This window comes from Lithobates pipiens, unplaced genomic scaffold (genome assembly GCF_037356315.1).
Source record: "Lithobates pipiens isolate NorthernLeopardFrog02 unplaced genomic scaffold, aLitPip1_a1.2 Scaffold_18, whole genome shotgun sequence".
Taxonomy (NCBI): Eukaryota; Metazoa; Chordata; class Amphibia; order Anura; family Ranidae; genus Lithobates; species Lithobates pipiens.
In genome coordinates this window covers 589,816,853-589,837,251 of record NW_027507758.1, presented here as the reverse complement: position 1 = coordinate 589,837,251, position 20,399 = coordinate 589,816,853, and the positions used below count along the sequence as shown (strand labels likewise).

At 43.5% G+C, this 20,399-nt stretch overlaps 1 pseudogene; it reads left to right on the top strand.

Moving 5' to 3' along the window:
• Nucleotides 1-5,184: 5,184 nt before the first annotated feature.
• Nucleotides 5,185-6,404, top strand: LOC143990324 (olfactory receptor 2D3-like; annotated as a pseudogene).
• The last annotated feature ends 13,995 nt before the right edge of the window (nucleotides 6,405-20,399 follow it).

Here is a 20,399-nt window from a genome sequence, read left to right as displayed (position 1 = left end):
AATGGGCATCCCTGTCTCGTACCATTGGAAATAGTGAAAGCAGTGGACAGGACTCCGGAAGCGCTCACTTTAGCCGAAGGGTTTGAGTATAATGCAAGGATAGCTGAGAGTATAGTGCCGGTAAAACCAAAAGCCTCCAAAACTCTCCTCATATAAAGCCAATGTATGCGGTCGAAGGCCTTCTCTGCGTCTAAAGTCAGAAGCAGAGAAGGCCTTTGCTGTTGTTCGGCCATGTGAATGATATTAATCATTCTACGGGTTGCATCCGAAGTCTGTCTACCCAGGGTGAACCCTGTTTGATCCGGGTGAATAAGTGTAGGGAGTAGCATAACTAGACGTTGAGAAATCAACTTCGCGTACAACTTAATGTCAGTATTAAGGAGTGATATTGGTCTGAAATTAGAGGGGGTATCTGGAGTCTTCCCTGGTTTGGGTATGGTAACAATAGTTGCTGCTAACATTTCAGAAGGGAAAGAGGCAGAGGCAGCCGCATCATTAAAGACTTTCACCAGGAAAGGGAGTAGAATTGGGCCAAATTCTTTATAGTATTCACTCCCAAAACCATCCGGGCCTGGGGATTTGTTTAGAGGTAGGGAGGCAATGGCCTTAAGTACGTCAGTATCAGTAAACGGTTCGTTTAAGGATTGTAGTTGGCTGTCAGACAATCTGGGGATAGAGATAGAAGACAAGAAGTCATTAATTGCACCTAGTTGTGGTTGGGACGTCAAGGGGTCGTTTTTAAGGTTGTATAAGGACTCATAGTAAGAGCTAAATGCATCTGCTATTTGTTGGGGGTGGTAAACTTTTTGTTTAGTCACAGGATGGGTTATGTAGGGAATTTTGTCTTTGTACCTAGGACCTCTCAGGTTGTGCGCAAGGAGTTTACCTGCCTTGCTACCATGAACATAATAGTTCATCTTCACCCTCTTGGAAGTTTTCTCAAAATCCTCCAAAAGCAGGAGTCTAAGGTCATGTCTGAGTTGGGTCAATTTTTTAGACAAGGGTGAAGTGGTGTGGATCTTATTTTGTGTTTCAATGTCAGCAATTGCCGCGGTTAGCTCGTTAAATCGTCGTAGCCTCTGCCTCTTTGCCCTCGCACCCAATTGTATTAAAATCCCCCGCATATACGCCTTATGGGCTGACCATAATATACAATTATCCTTCACAGAACCAGTGTTATTATTAAAGAATTCCCGAAGGCGGGTGTCTACAGTAGCTCTAGAGTCCTTCTGCTGGAGAAGATAGGTGTTGAGTTTCCATAGTGGACTCTTCTGCGCTGCCGTTGGGTCCGCGATGGACAGCACCACTGGGGCATGGTCTGCCCAAGAAATGGTACCAATAGAGACCTCCTTCGATAACAACAACACTTTATGGTCAACCAGAAAAAGATCAATGCGTGTGTAAATTCGATGTGGTGAAGAAAAAAAGGTGAAATCCTGTTCAGTGGCATGGAAGCAACGCCAGGCGTCATATAGATTGTTATTGTGGATAGAGGGAAGTAGTGCAGCTGCCTTGCGGAGAGAAGTCGAGGTGGAGTCACACACCGGGTCCGGAGATGCATTAAAGTCTCCGCAAATAATCAGGGAGCCCTTTTGGATCTTCCGGATTTTCCTAATAGTCTTGTTGAAAAAATGAACTTGATGCACGTTGGGGGAATAAATTGTGGCAATGGTGTAACTAGAGGAATTAACTTCACAGATCAGAATCAGGAATCTGCCGTTAGGGTCCTTAATTTCCTGATGAAGCTTAAACGCCACCGTATCCCTGATAGCTATGAGAACACCTCTAGATTTGGAGTCCGCATTGGCTGTAAAAACATAAGGATAATTGCCATGTGAACATTTGGGGGGGCTGAAGCGCTGAAATGTGTCTCCTGTGCGCAGACAATGTCGCTATCATGGAGTAGAGCTTCCTTCCAGAATGACTTCCGCTTTACGGGGTGGTTGAGGCCTCTGGCATTAATGGTAAGGATCCTCAGAGCCATACTCTATTAGTATCGTGTGATGGGGAGTAGCGATGGTATGGGAAAGAGGTATAAATGCAGCTAATTGACGTGAAATAGAAGCCCAGGACTGTAGAGAGCACCCCAGCCATAAAGAAAGAAGGTGTACTCACGTTGCCAACCGTTGAAGCATAGGGGCATGCTGAAGGACTCAGAGAAGAGGTGTACCAGAAATCCAGGCATCCCGATGACATGACTCCCAGACAGATCACAAGGACTTCCACTGCTATATCCGTTAGCCAACTCGTGGAGCAGAAACAATACAAGGTAGAAAAGAAAAGAGAACAAAACATGTAAGAAAAATAAGAAAAAAGCATAATTCAGTACCGTTGAGCACCAACAGGGCACTCCTTGAAATAACTAACAAGTCACTCGCAGCGTGTAACTGCTGTTATTTGTGGGGGTTTAGTCCGACCAAACAGGTCACGGCCCTGCACTTCAGGAGTAAATAGCATGTCAAGACCAACCTGAAGGATTCAAGTGTGAGATCGAGCGTTTTTCCCGGTAACCTCTTTCCAGACTCTGTCCACTGGTCTGGGAGTGCTCGTGGGAGGTGAATGGGTCAATTCCTCAGTGACAATGTTCCAGTCTCGCAGGAGAGCAATTCCCTCCTCCAAGGAAGATATCGCATAGGTACGATTGTCTCGCGTCACAACAAGTTTCGTAGGATGGCCCCATTTGTATGCGACTTTGTGGTTGCGAAGAGCTTTTGTAATAGTGTTCAAGTTCCTCCTTTTCTGCAGGGTATACTGGGATAAATCCGCAAAAAATTGCAGGTTTTGATATTGTGCTGGATCAATCTCACGTTTTCTCATATGAAGCATGAGGATTTCTTTAACATGAAAAAAGTGTAGGCGGAGGAGGACATCTCGAGGTATTTGCTCAGACAGGTGGGAAGGTTTGGGTAGCCTGTGTATTCGATCTATGGTAACGTCCAGATCTGTGAGAGCAGGAATGAGGGCCTTAAATAACGGCGTGACGTAGGAGTTTAGATCAGATTGTTGTACTGATTCAGGGACCCCCCTTATTTTTAGGTTGTTTCTCCTCGATCTATCTTCCAAATCGGCCAATTTAGCTTTGACCCATGCGGTGTCACTTTCTTTTTCCTCATATACATCCACCAAGTCATTAATCGTATCAGCGTATTCGCCCATTTTCGCCTCAATGTGGTCAACTCTGTTACCCAGATCATTAATGTCCCGGTTAAACTTAGACATGCATGATGCCATATCTGATTGTATGGTGCTTCTAAGGGACAGCAACATGTCTTTTAACACAGTGTCCAGTACTGGTTGATTAAGCCTAGGGAAGGATTCGATTGATTCCGGCATGTCCCTCGTGTCATCACCGGAGTCTGGGCCGGGGCTTTCCACGGTTCGTAATCCGTTGTCATCGAGTCTGGGTTTGGACTTGACCGGGCTTCTAGTGGCTGGGGAAGGTGGAGGGGAAGGTCTGAGGTCAGGTATGGGGGTCAGTGTAGCAGGATTCTCTACATTGTGAAGGTTCTGCGCTGCTAAGGCCGCAGGCCCGGAGTAGGCCTCGGCGCCATCTTGCCTCCCCTCCATACCTTTTGCATGGAAGAAGTCCGTCAGCCGGTGCGGGTGCCTAGCGTTCCGCCGCTTGTTAGGCATGATCTCGGTGGTTGCCCCCTCTAGGACGCCGGTAGTCCGGGTAAAATCGGTGCACGGAAGGTCTGCTTTTAGCCGCTGAAACCCTGAAGCGCCGGAGCTCTGGTTCTATGCGACCATCCGGCTCCGCTGCAGGCCACGCCCCCCTAGTTCATACATTTTGGCTTTTTATCACAGAAGTTTTTGTTTCTTTATCATTTTTTGTTCCTCTAAAGATTGCTAGGGGTTCCTTGAGGTATGATCAAGGTATGGCCAATTATTCGCCAATTTCATGGTGCCTATATAGTTCCAGGACCAACTCTATTTAGCTAAACAAGTAGCATGACACCAATTCAATATTTAGTTGTCTGTAAGGGTGGCATTCTGACTTCCACTGTAAGGGTTGGGTCCTTCTTACTGACCTCCAATGTAAGAAGCATTTGTTCCCCAATAAAGTGGTTTTAGCAAGGGTTCCCCATGATCTGAACATTTTAAGGGTTCCTCTGGGGTAAAAAGAAGTTGAGAAAGGGAGTTCTACAATTAAAAGCTGTACCTGTGTTATAAACCAGCACTCATGGAGGCACAGTTGATTCTGTTGCTTATAGGAAAGGAAATATGGAATAATGAACAAAGCTCCCAGTTTCTGGATTTGTGATGGATGGGATCACTTCACCAGTTTACTAAGGATAGGCTTGCCAAGCAGAGCAAACTGGTGATACATTGTGAACCATGGGTGTCCAACTCAATTTAATTGTGGGCCACATCAGAATTATGGTTGCCCTCAAATGGCCAGCTGTATCTGTAGGACCAGATGTCCAGAGCAACCCCCCCCCCCTTACATCAGATGTCAGGAGCCACCCCACCATCAGAGGTCAAAAGTTCCCCACCATTCCTTACATCACAGTGCACCTTACCCCCTACCTTATGCTGCTGTTGGCAAGAATCTGGTGGCAATGTTGCCAAGCAGAAAGTGCAGGGTCTGGAGGAGGACTGGAATCAGCTGCCAGAGTCTGTGGAATGCTGAGACCAGGGGAGGTGGAGATGAGGGTATGCTGCAGCTGCACGGAGAAGCTCATAATCTGTAGGAGTAGTTCTGTCCTCCCCTATGCTGCCAATGGCCAAGACAAGGAAGTGGGCGAGATGAGGCGAGTGACAGAGCTGCAGGAGAGGTGCGAGGGCCACGTGAAATGGCACAGGATTTGGCCTGCAGGCCATGTGTTTGACACATGTGCTGTAAACTTTTAATCATGAAAGATCAATGAAATTCACTGCATCCATAGTTGGGGAAGTGATGTCATTCAGATTATTTAGTTATATTAATTTACATATGTGCAGCATAATTATATAAAAATGTCACTTATATTTCTATTTCTATTTCCTCTAAGCACTAGGATCCAAAAGTTAATTAATTACTCTATGCACTGAACCAATAAAAGGTTTACAATCTGAGAATATTCTATAATACTGTATACTCTATGTGAATTATCATACAGTCTTTCCATCAAATATCTCATTTAATTTTATATTTTGTATGAAACAAAAATATTCCTTAATCACAATTTTGGATTAGTTAGGATGCATGTTGGGAACCAAAGTGCTGTCACCGAATTCATTCTTCTTGGGCTCTCAACCGACCCACTGGTACAAGTTTTGTTGTTCCCCATTTTCCTGGCAATCTATATGTCCACACTGATTGGGAATCTTCTTCTCATAGTGGCCGTGAAAACTGACAAGCGCTTGCACATCTCTATGTATTTTTTTTTGGCTAATTTGTCATTTTTGGACATTTGCTATACCTCAGTCATTGTACCAAATATGTTGGTTAACTTTTTTGCAACGATGAAGAGGATTTCATTTATTGGCTGTACCACCCAAGTATTTTTTTACCTGCTCATGGGGGAAACTGAGTGTCTGCTTCTGGCTTTGATGGCCTATGACCGCTATGTTGCAATCTGCAACCCTCTACGTTACAATATGATCATGAACACAACGGTCTGTTTGTGGATGATCAGCATGGCATGGTTGACTGGTTGCATCATATCATCCATTGATTTGTATTTTGTATTCTGCTTAACATTCTGTGGCCCTAACACCATCAACCATTTTTTTCTGTGAGGCACCACTGCTGTTACAGCTCTCTTGCAGTGACATCTCATCAAACAATATTGTAAAACTGGTGGGCACGGCCATCTTGGCATTCATCCCACTTTCACTAATCCTTTTTTCCTATTTTCGAATCATTACCACTATTGTTAGAACTCACTCTGGTAAGTACAAAACCTTTTCCACCTGTGTTTCACACCTGGTAGTGGTGGTCATTTTTTATGGGACAGCTATGTTCATGTACGTTAGACCAGAGCATGCAGACACAGAGGACACAGACAAAAGGGTTGCAGTATTTTACACAGTGATCACCCCGATGCTGAACCCCCTGATCTATAGCCTGAGGAATGAAGATGTTAAGAGAGCCATGAGGAGGCTGGTAAGAGATAAGTGACGTATTTCCCTCAAAGTCAAATTGAGTTGTTAGTTAAATATGAGAAGGGGCAACATGTTTGATAAACTAAATGAGAATCATTTTCCCAAAAGAAAATAGTTCATATTATGCACAAAAAATACCAAGCCTTATTACCAAATGACTAGTATACTTTAACTACTCGAAGACAGGCATGTTAAACCCTCTTCCTGTCCAGGCCATTTTTCAGCACTGTGATACTTTGACTAACAATTACTTGGTCATGTAATCTTGTACCCAAATACATTTTATATATTTATGAGGCAGTTAGAGCTTCCCTTTGGTGTTAATTTATTTTTACTATTGTCAGGGTTCACTCCAAGTGTAGAGCTGTACATTGGCTCCTACCATCTCTCCTAGGTAAAGATTCCCGTGCCCAGACCTCCTGTCTGCAGGGTGGAGTCCTCTCAAACTGGGAGCCTAGAGCCTTGGTCTAGTCATTACTTAAAGCCCAGAACACAGCTGACCAAATAGTGTACTGGCTGTTTACTATACCTGGACCCTGGCAGGGTACCACCCTGCTACACTATATAAGAGAAGACCAAAATTGTTGAAAAAAAGTTTCCCTTAGTTTCTGCTATAAAAATTTGCAAAAGAATAAACTTTCTTAAGTTTAGATCCAAAATGTATTCTGCCACATCTCAAAATATAGACTGGCCATCTCATTTCTTGAGGCCCTAAAATGCCAGGACAGTACAAACACCCCCAAAAGACCCATTTTTGAAAATTGGATACTCCAAGGTATTTAGCAAGAATCATGATAAGTATTTTGAAGTTGTAATTTTTTTCCCGCAATGTTTTTGGAAACTGAAGAAAGTAAATGAAATTTGATTTCATTTCACAAAGTTGTTATTTTAACAAGTTATTACTCACTTACATCATAGGCATACTTAGATTTACACCCCAAAACAAATTCTTCTACTCCTCCAAAGTATGGGGATATCACATACGTAAGACTTTTTTGAAGCATAAATTTAGAGAGTGGCCCAACACTCCAGGGAGAACCTTTAGGCTTCCAAGGGGCATAAATTACAAATACAATTTCCTGACAACCCATCACATTTTGTGAGGCCCTGGAATCTGTTGCCAAGACCTGAAAGACCACATTTTGTGAGGCCCACAAAATGTTGCCAAGACCTGAAAAACCCCACATCTTAGCATCACAGAAACCAAAAAATAGACTTACTAGGGCCATGATACATGCTAAGGTTGAGGCAGTCCTATTGGACAGGGTACGTAAGTATGAACAATCGTGGAAAATATGGGTGGACTTCGATAAAACCTTACTCTTCCCCTGCTGAATACCCTGCACATGTCCTCTGTGCTCGTATGATGCATGCTTTAGCTAACCCTCTTGGGGCCCTTTCCCATCTCTTGCTATTCATTACCCTCCCACCTTCTTTACCCCTCTCCCTAGCTCTCTTTCCTTCTATTTCTGTTCCTTGAGGCTTTCTCTTTTTCTTCTCTTCTTGCTCCATCAGCCTGCGGGTTTCCTCTTTACCAGTTACCTGCCCAAATGGATGTTTACTGAGGTAACATCAGCTATGTGTCCTGCTTTGCCAATGTGAGACCCTATAACTAGTTGTTTACCCTCTCCTCCATATTGTATTATTTGACTTGATCACTTTATCTTTCTTATACAGTCTTGAACCCCATGGACCCGATATTTGTGGCAACATAAGGTTCCACACCAAGACAGGGCATTTTAGATGTTATAAGTTTATGTCTCTGTTGGGATGATGAGATTCACATGCCAATTAGAAACATTATGTGGTCAATGTGCATCTAACTCAGACTTTAAGATACCTGCTACCATAGGCTGTGCCCCCCGGCTGTTCAGATGTGTCATTAGGCAGCCATTTTGTTGTTTTCTGTGTTGCTTCTTTGTCCATACTTGCATTTCATCTCCCTGTACCTGTCTATGAAACAGCCCATGAATTCTGGGTCCTTAAAGGGATTCAAATTTGCTGTAAGACAATACACAAGACAAAAACACTAATGTCAGCCTAAACTCTCATAATCTTAACCCAATATAGGCCTCAATCTTGAAGCAGTATAGGCCACAGATGGCCCAAGATAAAATTTTACCTTCATTTAGGATGCTCGCCACTTCTGTTCAGAACGTAGGTACGACACATGCGTGTTAGCTTGATATACTCTTTGCATGCGTGAAAATGAGGGAGTGCAACCCCTTCCTCACAACTGAAGTAGGTGAGAGGAAGGGGTTTCACCCCCCAAAACACATCCATTGATGCCCCATGATGGGAGATAGCATATGTTGACATTAGGCATGGGATCAGGAGGGAAATACCCATTTTGACTCCCAAATTGTGTGCATCTTTAAAATTTGGCTTTTACAGCGGTGACATCACCCCATTTGATGAAGGCAAGATCAACACATTTTGGACATACTATAATGTCTGATATTGCCTTCAGTTTTTCTATGTTGAACTTTGTAAGTTCCAGAGTTGTGTACTATATGTTATGTTGTGAAATATGCCTGTTTATACAAAAAAATATATATATTGTAAAAAACTATTTATTTAACACAAAAATGTTAGAACACCCATGTGAATGTGCACAGAGTAAAACGTTTGCTAATCTTCAATGTGTGGTTTCTTCTTTCCATGCTCAATACCAGTTTTTGAAAAATGTTGTGTTTACAGTGACAATGGCCCTTATTTACTAAAGGAAAATCCACTTGGCATTACAAGTGCACCAAGAGAACCTAGGAGACAGATAAAAAGAAACAGAAGCAATAAAGAAAATTCAAGATTTTATCAGATATTTTTTTTTATTATTTATTATTAATTATTATTATCATTTTGTTTAAATAAAATTTTTTTTAGACATTGTCTGGCATAGCAATGGTCCCCCTACCCATAAAATAATTGACATATTTCTCATGAACTTCACGGGTGCTTTGGGGTGCCAAGCCAGGACGGCCAGTATCCAGGCCCATCAGGGGATTAGCAGGAAGTCCGGCCTCAGGCCCAACTGAGGCAAGATAATTTTGGGCAATGCCAGGCCACTAGTCTGGAGACGTCTGGAAAAATCCATCTGGGTGAAGACTCCTCCATCCGACATCCAGCCATTCTTCCCCACGTCCACATAGAGGAACTCATATTGTGCTAAAACCATCGCCATCAACACTATACTATTAAAATCCTTATAATTGTAATAGTAAGACCCCAAATGGGGTGGTGGCATGATGTGGACATGCTTCCCATATATAGCCCCTCCACAGTTGGGGAAGTCCCAACGGTCGGCAAAATGGGAGGCCACAGTCTGCCATTCCCATGGCGTTGAAGGAGACTGGAGTCAAACCAGAAAAAAAAATATTAGTACTTTTGCACATAACATTGCAAGCAGATTATACAAAAACATTCTTGCCCAACATCAGTATAACATTTATTTTATGGAGTATTTAAAGAAAGAAATATAAGGCCCACTTATCAGATTCCTCACCCCCTCTGATAGCCCATTGTAAAAATTTTAGGGGGGTTCAAGCTGGAGCTGCATTTGGAACCCCAAAAAAAGCCTATGGCACTCTTCCTGAATTTAAGGACAGCAATAACATTTGCACACATTTTAGAAGATGTTTCAGGTAAATCACTACAATGGAGCTGACAAAATACATTGTTAAGTGACTAGGCTAGGTGAGTATGAGCCCAGGATAGCATGCTGGGGAGGTTAGTGAAGGCAAATATGCATGTAGGCCAAAAAAGGAGCATTAAAAGCTTACAGCATGCATGGTGACAAAAGGGACATTCACAGCATATTACAATCATGGTAATTAGGGAATGATGAAATAAATACAATACATAAGCAAACATTAAATACATAGAATGTGATATTAAAGAAGACATCTTACCTTAATATAGTCCTTCTGCAGGACCTGAATAATGGCAGAACAGGTCTCTGGGATACTGATCCCCAGAGCCTGGTGGAGATGCCTGTTGAGAACTTGAGATCCTGCAGACTTCTCCCAGTCACCAAGTACCGCATTGTGGCGACTAGCCTCTGCTAGGGAGTGATGGCTTGCCGCATGCAGGTGTCCTGCTTTGTAATATAAGGAGACAGCAAAGCCAACAGATGGTGAAAAACGGGGTCCGTCATCCTAAGAAAGTTCCAGATTATTTCTCCTGGATCTCACGCAGCAAAGGCATATGAGAGAATTGGTCACACTGGAGTGATCAATTCTTGGTCCATGAACTCCTCCCCACCCTGTTCATGGACTGGGCTTGGGTCAAAGTAAGAACCCCAACACCAAGCCCCCGCACAGCACGAAATCTATGATGAGTATGTACCCACAACATGGCTTTAAAATGGTTGGCTGCTCAGAACGAACTAACAGAACGCACTGAAGAACAGTAAGGCCTGTGAAGAGCGAGCTGAAAATCAGAAACGAATGGACAAGAGAGCACTGAAAAACACGAACTGACTACACACACTGAAGAGCAGATAAAAACCCCACAAGCACAAACTGAACAGCAGTAAAACAATCTGAAAAGCATGAGTCTGAAAAGCATGAATCATCTCTCACCAAAATTCTACTAACGCGAGAAACACGAGATTAGCAGAAGGAGCCCAAAGGGTGGTGCAGTGGCTATTGAACTTCCTTTTTATAGTCCCGTGATACGTGTTGTGCGTCACCGTGTTCTTGATGGTCAGAATTTGGTGTGACCGTGTGTATGCAAGACAGCTTGAGTGGAATTCCATCGGAAAAACCTTTAGAGTTTATTCTGACAGGAAAACCGGTCATGTTTACAAGGCCTTAGAGTCTGATATGGATTTTTAAGGGAAAACCTCACATAAATAACAAGAAAATTTGTGTGAATCCCCCCCCCAAAGCTGATCACAGACCCTTATCCTAACATGCAGCCTGGACATACATGTACCTCCCCTTTCCTGAACTGGCCACATGCCCTCAACATATGGAGGTACTTACCAGAGGGGACCCCTGGCAAAGCACCTTGTCCCCATGTTAACCCAACCCTGGCTTAGTAGTTGTGAGGAAATGCAGACACCTAAAAACCCCAAGCTTTTTCTTAAATTTCAGTGACATGGACCAGAACATGACATTTTATGGGAGTCAAGCATCAAACAAGGGATGAGACTTACTGATAAATGATTTGCAGTCAGAATGTATTTAACCACTTAAAGACCGCCTATCGAGGAAGGGCGGTTTTATTGCATGAAAGAACATACCTCCGCATGTGCCCACTGCATGGGGGGGGAGCCAATGCACGGGTCCAGCGGACTCAATATCTGCCGTCCACCCGCGATCGCTCCACACAGAGGCAGAACAGGATCAATCTGCCTATGTAAGCAAGGCAGATCCCCGTTCTGACAGGGATGAAACATGGAGATCTTCTGCAGCAGTCTCACGTTTTTCTTCCTGTCAGTCCCTCCCCCACATAGTAAGAAAGCATAAACAGGGAACACATTTAACACTTTGATCCCCCCTGATTAACCCCTTCCCTGCCAGTGTAATTCATATAGTGACATTGCATTTTTTTTTAGCACTGATCACTGTGTTGGTGTCACTGGTCACTGGTCGCAATCCCACCAAAAATTGCTGCTATTACCAGTAAAAACAATAAAAAAAAAATAAAAGACCATAAATGTATTCCATAGTTTGTAGACGCTATACATTTGCGCAAACCAATCAATATACCCTTATTGTCATTTTTTTACCAAACATATGTAGAAGAAAACATATTGGCCTAAATTTATGAAGAAATTTGTTTTTGTTTTTTTACTTTTTTTGGATATGTATTATAGCAGAAAGTAAAAAATAGTTATTTTTTTTCACAATTGTCGTTTTTTTTGCTTATAGCGCAAAAAATTAAAACTGCAGAGGTCATCATGTACCTCCAAAAGAAAGCTCTATTTGTGGGAGAAAAGGGACATCAATTTTATTTGGGTACAGCTTTGCATGCCCGCGCAATTTTCAGTTAAAGTAATACAGTGCCGTATCGCAAAAATGGCCTGGTCATTAAGGGGTAAATCCTTCCAGGGCTGAAGTGGTTAAACTAGAACTAGAAATGAATATATTGCAATTTATTAGTCCCTAGATATGGGGCAAGATTGATTTGACTTTTTTCAGTTTTTATTTAATTTTTTACCTAGTGACCCTGGCAGTAGCATACTTCCTATCCTAGGATAACAGTGCTTGTAGGCAGGTACAGGTTGCATCTTCCTCCAACCTGAAGGCAGTGCATGACTCCTTCAGGCTGGAAGGAATTCATTAGGGGGAAATTATTTCCTCTTGTGGACATTACAGGCAGGCATCGTGGGAGGACTGTTGCCCCTTTGTGCGCTAAAATCGCATGGGATCTCAGGTGGGCATTTTGACGGGGGACCTTATAAATAGAGGATTCCCACATCATTAAAGCGCACCTGTGGCAAGTTTTAAGACAGGGAGAGAACCCTACTGGCTAGGAACATAATAGACATGTTCAATGCAGGGAGAGGTACTGGATGACAGGTGACAGAATAGGGTTGCCTTGCAGTGTGCTCCTACATTGTGTCATCTGAAACAGGATCCATGAATAGCCTCTTACAGCAGGAACCTGTACAATTTGTGCCATATCACAGTGTCACCTGAAGAAGAGAAAGCGGCGAAGAAAGAAGACCGGGCCACCGCTAGTAAAAGAGCTGGAAGAAGAAAGCGGAGGCCTGGCAAGAAGAACCGAAGAGGGGGACAAGACCCCCGAAGTCGGAAGAAGAGGCGGCGACGACAAAAGCCCGGGCCACCACTAGTAAAAGAGCTATAAGAAGATAGCGGTGGCCCGGCAAGAAGAAAACCGAAGAAGGGGACAAGACCCCTGAAGTCGTAAGAAGACCCCCGGACGGCAGCGGCGACGAAGAAGAAAGGCGAGAAGACCCCCCAAGACGGAAGACCACCGGAGCTGTCCAATAAATTATTTTAAAAACATGTGTTGTGTTTTTTTCTTTACACTTTTTTTCACCAGGTGAATGGGTAGGGGTACATTGTACCCCAATACTCATGCACATAGGGTGGGGGGCCAGTATCTGGGGGCCCCCTTATTAAAGGGGCTCCCGTATTCTGATAAGCCCCCCGCCCGCAGACCCCGACGGCCAGGGTTGTCGGGAAGAGGCCCTTGTCCTCATCAACGTGGGGACAAGGTGCTTTGGAGTGGGGGGGCACAGGGCCCCCCTTTCCCCAAAGCACCCCCCATGTTGAGGGCACGCGGCCTGGTATGCCTCAGGAGGGGGGGGCGCTTGCTCGTCCTCACCTCCTTTCCTGACCGGCCGGGCTGCGTGCTCGGATAAGGGTCTGATGTGGATTTTGGGGGGACCCCCACGCCGGTTTTTCAGCATAGGGCTTCCCCTTTAAGTACATACCAGGTGACGGGGCCAGCCGATTGAGGCGGCGACATTGACCTCCTTCGCTTGTTACGTCTACCAGGAGCCGCGTTCAAAATGAACGGACTTTCTTTGTGTGTGGGCAAGTCCATTCATTTCAAAAGTCCGGCCTATGACTCTCGCCATAGTCCGGCGGTTTGTCCGCCGGAAAAGTCCGGGCATGTGTGGGCAGGTCCGCTAATTCAGAAAGTCTGGCGGACATCCGCTGCAAAGTTTGGTGGTTTGTCCGCCGGATAGTCCGATCGTGTGTACCCGGCACTCCTGTACTAAATCTATGGTGGATAAGCATTGTCACCCTAGCATACAAAGTATCAGATATCGGGAAATGTACATATATCAATATATAATTAGAAAACCTGATCCAAAGATACACTATATTACCAAAACTATTGGGACACCTGCCTTTTCATGCACATGGGTTCCATATTGAGTTGGCCCACCCTTTGCAGCTATAACAGCTTCAACTCTTCTGGGAAGGCTGTCCACAAGGTTTAGGAGTGTGTCAGCAAGTCCCAGCCAATGTTTCAAAAATATAAAAACAAAGCTAATGCATCTACGATATATCAAAATGTTCTTTTTTGGGGATTAGAAACATTTTAACACCCTAAATTCACCCTAAATATAGATATACTGATAATCCAATCTCAATAGGGAAGAGCAAATCAATCTTCCACAAGATAAACAATAATTCGGGGAATTAAGCTATCTCAGGAGGGGCCAAATACTAGAATAAAAGTGTTCCTGCAGACTAGATATAATTGCACAGAGATGCCCTGTGTGATGCCATGTGCAGAAGACCATACATTACATTTTTAATTACATAAATAAGATAAATGTATAAAGCTTTATCAGGACTATTTCAGTTAGGACTGTGATCTAAAATAAAAATAAAAAATCTGTTATTATTTTAAATGTTATCATCACTCTAAAAAGAAAGTAAGTTAAACATAAAAGGCTTTTCTTTTAATTTAAGCTGTCTTCCTTGATACTGAAAAAAAAACTAACCCTGGATTTAAAAAAAATATCTTTTAATTTAAAGTAAAAGATGTAAATTCAATCAGTTAAGTCTTATGATATGCTTTAGCATGTTGACGTAAGTTTAATTTTATTTATTTTTTTGAATCTGCACCTTTCATTAAATTAATAGTGAGAAAGAAACACATTAAAAAAGCTCTACACTTCACCTGCAAATGAAAATAGTGTTCCATCCAAAATTAATAAAAATTTTTTTACTGCAGCTATTCAATAAAACCTTGACATACTGTGCAATACACTTTTATTAATAGTATGTTAAACAGCTCTTTAAAACAAAACAAAAAACCCATAAAAAGACATATGAGAAAAATCGTATTCACTATACTCTGTAAACTAATCTAAATATAACTGCAATGTAAAAAAAAAAAACTTCTGACATTATGCGATAAGCCAAAAAAGTGATAAAAAAAACTCTGTACTTTATCACCCATAAATAATGTCTCACCGAAAAATTAATAAATGCAAAATTAGAACCTAAATATAGGGTGCATTATGATCTTATTAATGGTGTAAGGAACAGTGTAGTAAATGAAAATAAAGAAAGAACGAAAAAAAATAAAATAAAAGAATAATGCCCCATACACACAATTAGAAATTCCGCTCAAGCTTGGCTTGCATACACACGGTCACACAAAAGTTCTCTGAACTTTCAACCGTCAAGAACTCGGTGACATAAGACAATACGACGAGCCGAGAACATTATTCAATGCTTCCAAGCATGCGTCGAATTGTTTCCGAGCATGCGTAGGAATTTTGCGTGTCAGAATTGGTACAGACGATCCAAATTTCCGATCAAAACTTTTTCCGACCGAAAAATAGAGAACCTGCCCTCAATCTTTTGCTGTCTGGAATTCTGCCAGCAAAAGTCAGATGGAGCCTACACATGGTCGGAATTTCTGAGCAAAAGCTCACAATCCGACTTTTGCTGGCAGAATTTCTGATCGTGTGTACGGGGCATAACGATTTAGGGCCCTATACTCTGTGAGCAAATAATAATCAAATAGTGTTTTTTTTTGTGTTCAGGAAAAACTTTAAAGGTATAGACTTCAAATATAATATAATGTCACACTACAGGCATAGTTGCCAACTGTCCCGAATTTCCCGGGACATTCCCGGGATTAGGACATTTGTCCCAAATTAATTTTGTCCTGGGAAATGGGACCTCTAGCGGCCGGCGGAAAAAATGTCTCCGCCGGCCGCCATTTTTAAGAAGACCAGAAGCTGGTCTTCAATAGAGAACCTGTGGTGCCGCCCACTGCCAGTGTGTGTGTGAAGAGCAGTGGGCCGCGCCACAGTTCAAAGTCAGCACGGCAACGAGGCTGCCAATTGGAGGCCAGGAGATGTAATGTCCTGTCAGGGGAGTCCGTGCAGTGAGTATGTCGGGGCCAGCCTGTGGATGTGGGGGCCAGTCTGTGGATGTGGGGGCTAGTCTGTGGATGTGGGGACCAGTCTGTGGATGTCGGGGCCAGTCTGTGGATGTGGGGGCCAGTCTGTGGATATGGGGGCCAGTCTGTGGATGCCGGGGCCAGTCTGTGGATGCGGGGGCCAGTCTGTGGATGCGGAGGCCAGTCTGTGGATGCGGGGGCCAGTCTGTGGGGGCCGGTCTGGAGATGTGGGGGGGGGGCAGTCTGGATGAGTTGAATGATTTCATTTCATATTACAATGTAATAATAGAAATAATGCGCTTCAATCATCCTGACACCATAACAATCATGGCGCCGGGATGATTGAAGCGCTAACCCCAGGTATTTGGAGTATCTTTATCTGCTGATTGTCAAACTCTGGCAAACACATATTGCTATTGTGGTGTAGGACCGGGGGGCTGCTGTCTCTCCTTTCCCTCCACCCCCCCCCACATTCATCTCAGACTCTAACCACACCCCTTTGAGCCACGCCCACTATTTTACATAAACCACGTCCATAGTGCGCCACATTTTTAACCTTTTTATATGCCACACCTATAACCGCATGCCCTGTCCCCTAATTATAATACAACTCCGCCTACTGCCAAAAAAGTGTCCTGAATTATTTTTTTACAATGTTGGCAACTATGTACAGGATCTGGTATGATTCGCACAGCTCCACTGAAATTTGCTGTCTGATGTATTAAAGAACTATCTTATATGATTGTTAGCGCCATTTAGTGCCCATAATGCAGTATTTGTTTTTAAATACTTCAGTCAGTAAAAAGGGAATTTAGGCCACTAGATGTGACAAAATAGACTTAGGGCCGGTTCACACTGCAGAGGCGACTTGCAGAGGACTTCTGTATAGAAGTCAATGCAAGTCGCCCCCCGAAGTCGCCCAGAAGTCGCCCAGAAGTAGTACAGGAACCTTTTTTCTGAGTCAGAGCGACTCGAGTCGCTCCTCTCAGAACGGTTCCATTGTACAGAACGGGGGCGACTTGCGGGAGCGAGGCGAGGCGAGTCGTGTCGCCTCGTATCGCCCGCTGTGTGAACCGGCCCTTACTTATTTCCTTTCTTTCTCCTTGTCTCTTTTCTTCCCAGCCAGGGGTTATAGCCGCACTTATTTCTTCCCAACATTTTACTTTCCTAATGTGGTCTCCATGGAGTGGATGTGACACATCCCACAGTTCAGGATGGGCCTGCATTGCATTGATCAGATCCACTTGAGATACTGCACTTGCCATCTTGTCTTGCTGTTCTCCTATCAACTACCCACAGTCACATGGCTGTGCAAAGCACTCTTGGGTAATCTATGCATAGACAGCAGAAAAAAACGCCGGAAGCTTAAAAAAGCTTAAAAACGCTGCTGTCGTGTTTTTGCGCGTTTTCCCGCGATTCGCGTTTTTACAGCTCCACGGGACGCACTGGTCCTGTTTTTTTTTTTTACAGCTTAAAAACGCCTAGGCCATTTACAGCTCAAAAACACCTAGGTGGGCATGAAGCCATAGACTAACATGGACAGGCGTTTTTAAGCTGCAAAAAAACGCTCAAAAAAGCGGCTGTGAAAAACGTCCATGTGCATGAGGACTAACAATCAAAGGAGATAGCTCTATAACACAGAATATGGCAAATTTCATTGGAGCTGTGTGTATGTGTGTCACATAGACGCCCTATATTTGAAAGCCTACACCTGTGGAACTTATTGCTGGATACCAACTTGAAAAAAGGACTGCACTGAAAATGGACAACTACCCTGAAACAGCTGTGTGCCATTTACAGCAAGTTATGCCGTGCACACACGACCGGACTTTCCAGCAGACTAGGTCCAACGGAATCATTCCGTCGGATAGTCCGATCGTTTTTCTTAAAAAAAAAAAAAAAAAATCAGACGGACCTAGAAAGAAAACATGTTTTAAATCTGTCCGACAGACTCAATTCCTATTGGGAAAACCGTTTGTCTGTATGCTGGTCCAACGGACCAAATACGACGCAAGGGCAGCTACTGGCTACTGGCTATTGAACTTCCTTTTCTAGTCCCGTTGCACGTCATCACGTTCAAAACGTACGGTCTTTCGAAGGGACTTTAGTCCGTTCGTGTGTATGCAAGTCCGTTTGTTCGGAAGTCCGTCGGAACTCTGCCGAAAGTCCGTTGGGAAGACCGTCGGATCTACCCCCCTCTAATAAAGGTTTAACCCCTTGATCGCTCCCCAGGTAACCCTTTCACCTACTTTTGCCAGTGTCACTAAGTGATCACTGAATTAGTGTCGTTGGTGCTGCTAGGTAGCCAATAATTTTTTTAGGTTCACCGCCAGGTTTTTATAGCGTCAGGTAACCTCATATACAACTTAATAAAGGTTTTAACCCCCTGATTGCCCCTAGATTTAACCCTTTCACCAGTTATCACCGTATAAGTGTCACTGGTGACGCTGGTTAGCCAGTTAATAATTTAGTTATTTAGGTTCCCCGTCACCGCCGTTTGTGTCCCCTCGTTCATTTCCGGATTCTGACAGCGGAGTTTGTGCCTTCAGAAGCTTAAAGTGTCCCCGCAGAGGACTGTGTCTACCTGCCCAGTTGACTCCGCTCATACGGGAGTCCAACCCATCCGGTAAGGACCCTCAGATACTACTTTTGAAAGGCTTTGTTTCCTGCTGATTACCGCTGCTGGGGTTCACTTGCTTATCTCTCCCATCTGCAGTGTTTCTATCAAGGACATTATAATCACTACTTCTTTGGGTTCATTGCACGTTAATCAGACAGGACAATTTTAACTAATGGGTTTATTTTGATTTTATTTATTGTTATTCATTTTTTTCACTGTGATTTTCACTACACATTTAGTAGCGCAACTTTATTTTTAACTAACCTGACGCTGCCTGAGGCAATGCAGACCCTATCTGACCCTAAAACATAATTGATATCACCCGCCAGGCGATCAGGGGGTTAAACTTTTATTGGATAATAAATGGAGGGTGCCCTGATGCTATAAAAAGCAAACTAACTAACCAGCGTCACCCGTAACACTTATATGTGTCCAACTGATTCGGTAAGGACCCTCAGATACTACTATGGAAAGGATTTGTTTCCTGCTGATTACCGCTGCCGGGGTTCACCTGCTTATCTCTCCCATCTGCAGTGTTTCTATCAAGGACATTATAATCACTACTTCTTTGGGTTCATTGCACGCTAATCAGAAAGGACAATTTAACTGATAGGTTTATTTTGATTTTCTTTACACCCCTTTCACACCAGGGCGTTTTGCAGGCGCTATAGCGTTAGAAATAGTGCCTGCAATCCGCCCTAAAGAAGCTGCACCATTGTTTGTAGTGTGAAAGCCCCGAGGGCTTTCACACTACAACGGTGCGCTGGTAGGACGTCAGGGAAAAGTCCTGCCAGCAGCTTCTTTGGAGCGGTGAAGGAGCGATGTGTTTACCGCTCCTCCACCGCTGCTCCCCATTGAAATCAATGGGGCAGTGCTGTAATACCGCCGGCAAAACGCCGTTATTGCGGCGTATTGCCGGCGGTTTTAACCCTTTTTCGGCCGCTAGCGGGGGTAAAAGTGCCCTGCTAGCGGCTGAAATGCGCGCAAATCCGGCAGTAAAACGCCGCTAAAAATAGCGGCGTTTTACCGCCCGCGCTATGGGCGGTGTGGTGTGAAAGGGGTCTTATTTTTATTCATTTTTTTCACTGTAATTTTCACTTTCACATTTAGTAGCGCAACTTTATTTTTATATTATTTCATGCTAGCCATAAGGATATTTGATGGTGTTTAGTTGCAGCTTTTTTAATATTTTCACGTATTTGGATCTAGCGCGGTAATTATTTTTTTGAGGTTAGTGCCATTAGCACTAACACCCACATGCAAAGCATACACCTCCCTTAGTGGTATAGTATCTGAACAGATCAATATCTGATCAGATCTATACTAGCGTCCCCAGCAGTTTAGGGTTCCAAAGAACGCATTGTTAGTGGGATCAGCTCAGATGCCTGCTAGCACCTGCGTTTTGCCCCTCCGCCCAGCCCAGCCCAGCCCACCCAAGTGCAGTATCGATCAATCACTGTCACTTACAAAACACAGCACACATAACTGCAGCGTTCGCAGAGTCAGGCCTGATCCCTGCAATTGTTAACAGTTTTTTTGGTAGCGTTTTATACAGTTGCTGACAGCCTAGGTTTTTACTTGTGAATCTCACTAGTTGTACCAGTAAATTTAGAGCCCAAAATGGCAAATCGAAGGTACACTAGTGAAGAGGCCTACACGTTTCTGAGCATGACAGATAGTAAACAGTTACAAAAAAAGTATAAAAAAAAATTAAAAACACAAAAAAAAATAGGTGTCGTTTTATTGCTTATTGTTCTCTCTCTCTCTCTCTCTCTCTCTATTGTTCTACTATTTTTTACTGTATTCTATTATGCGATGTTTTATTATGTTTTGTCATGCT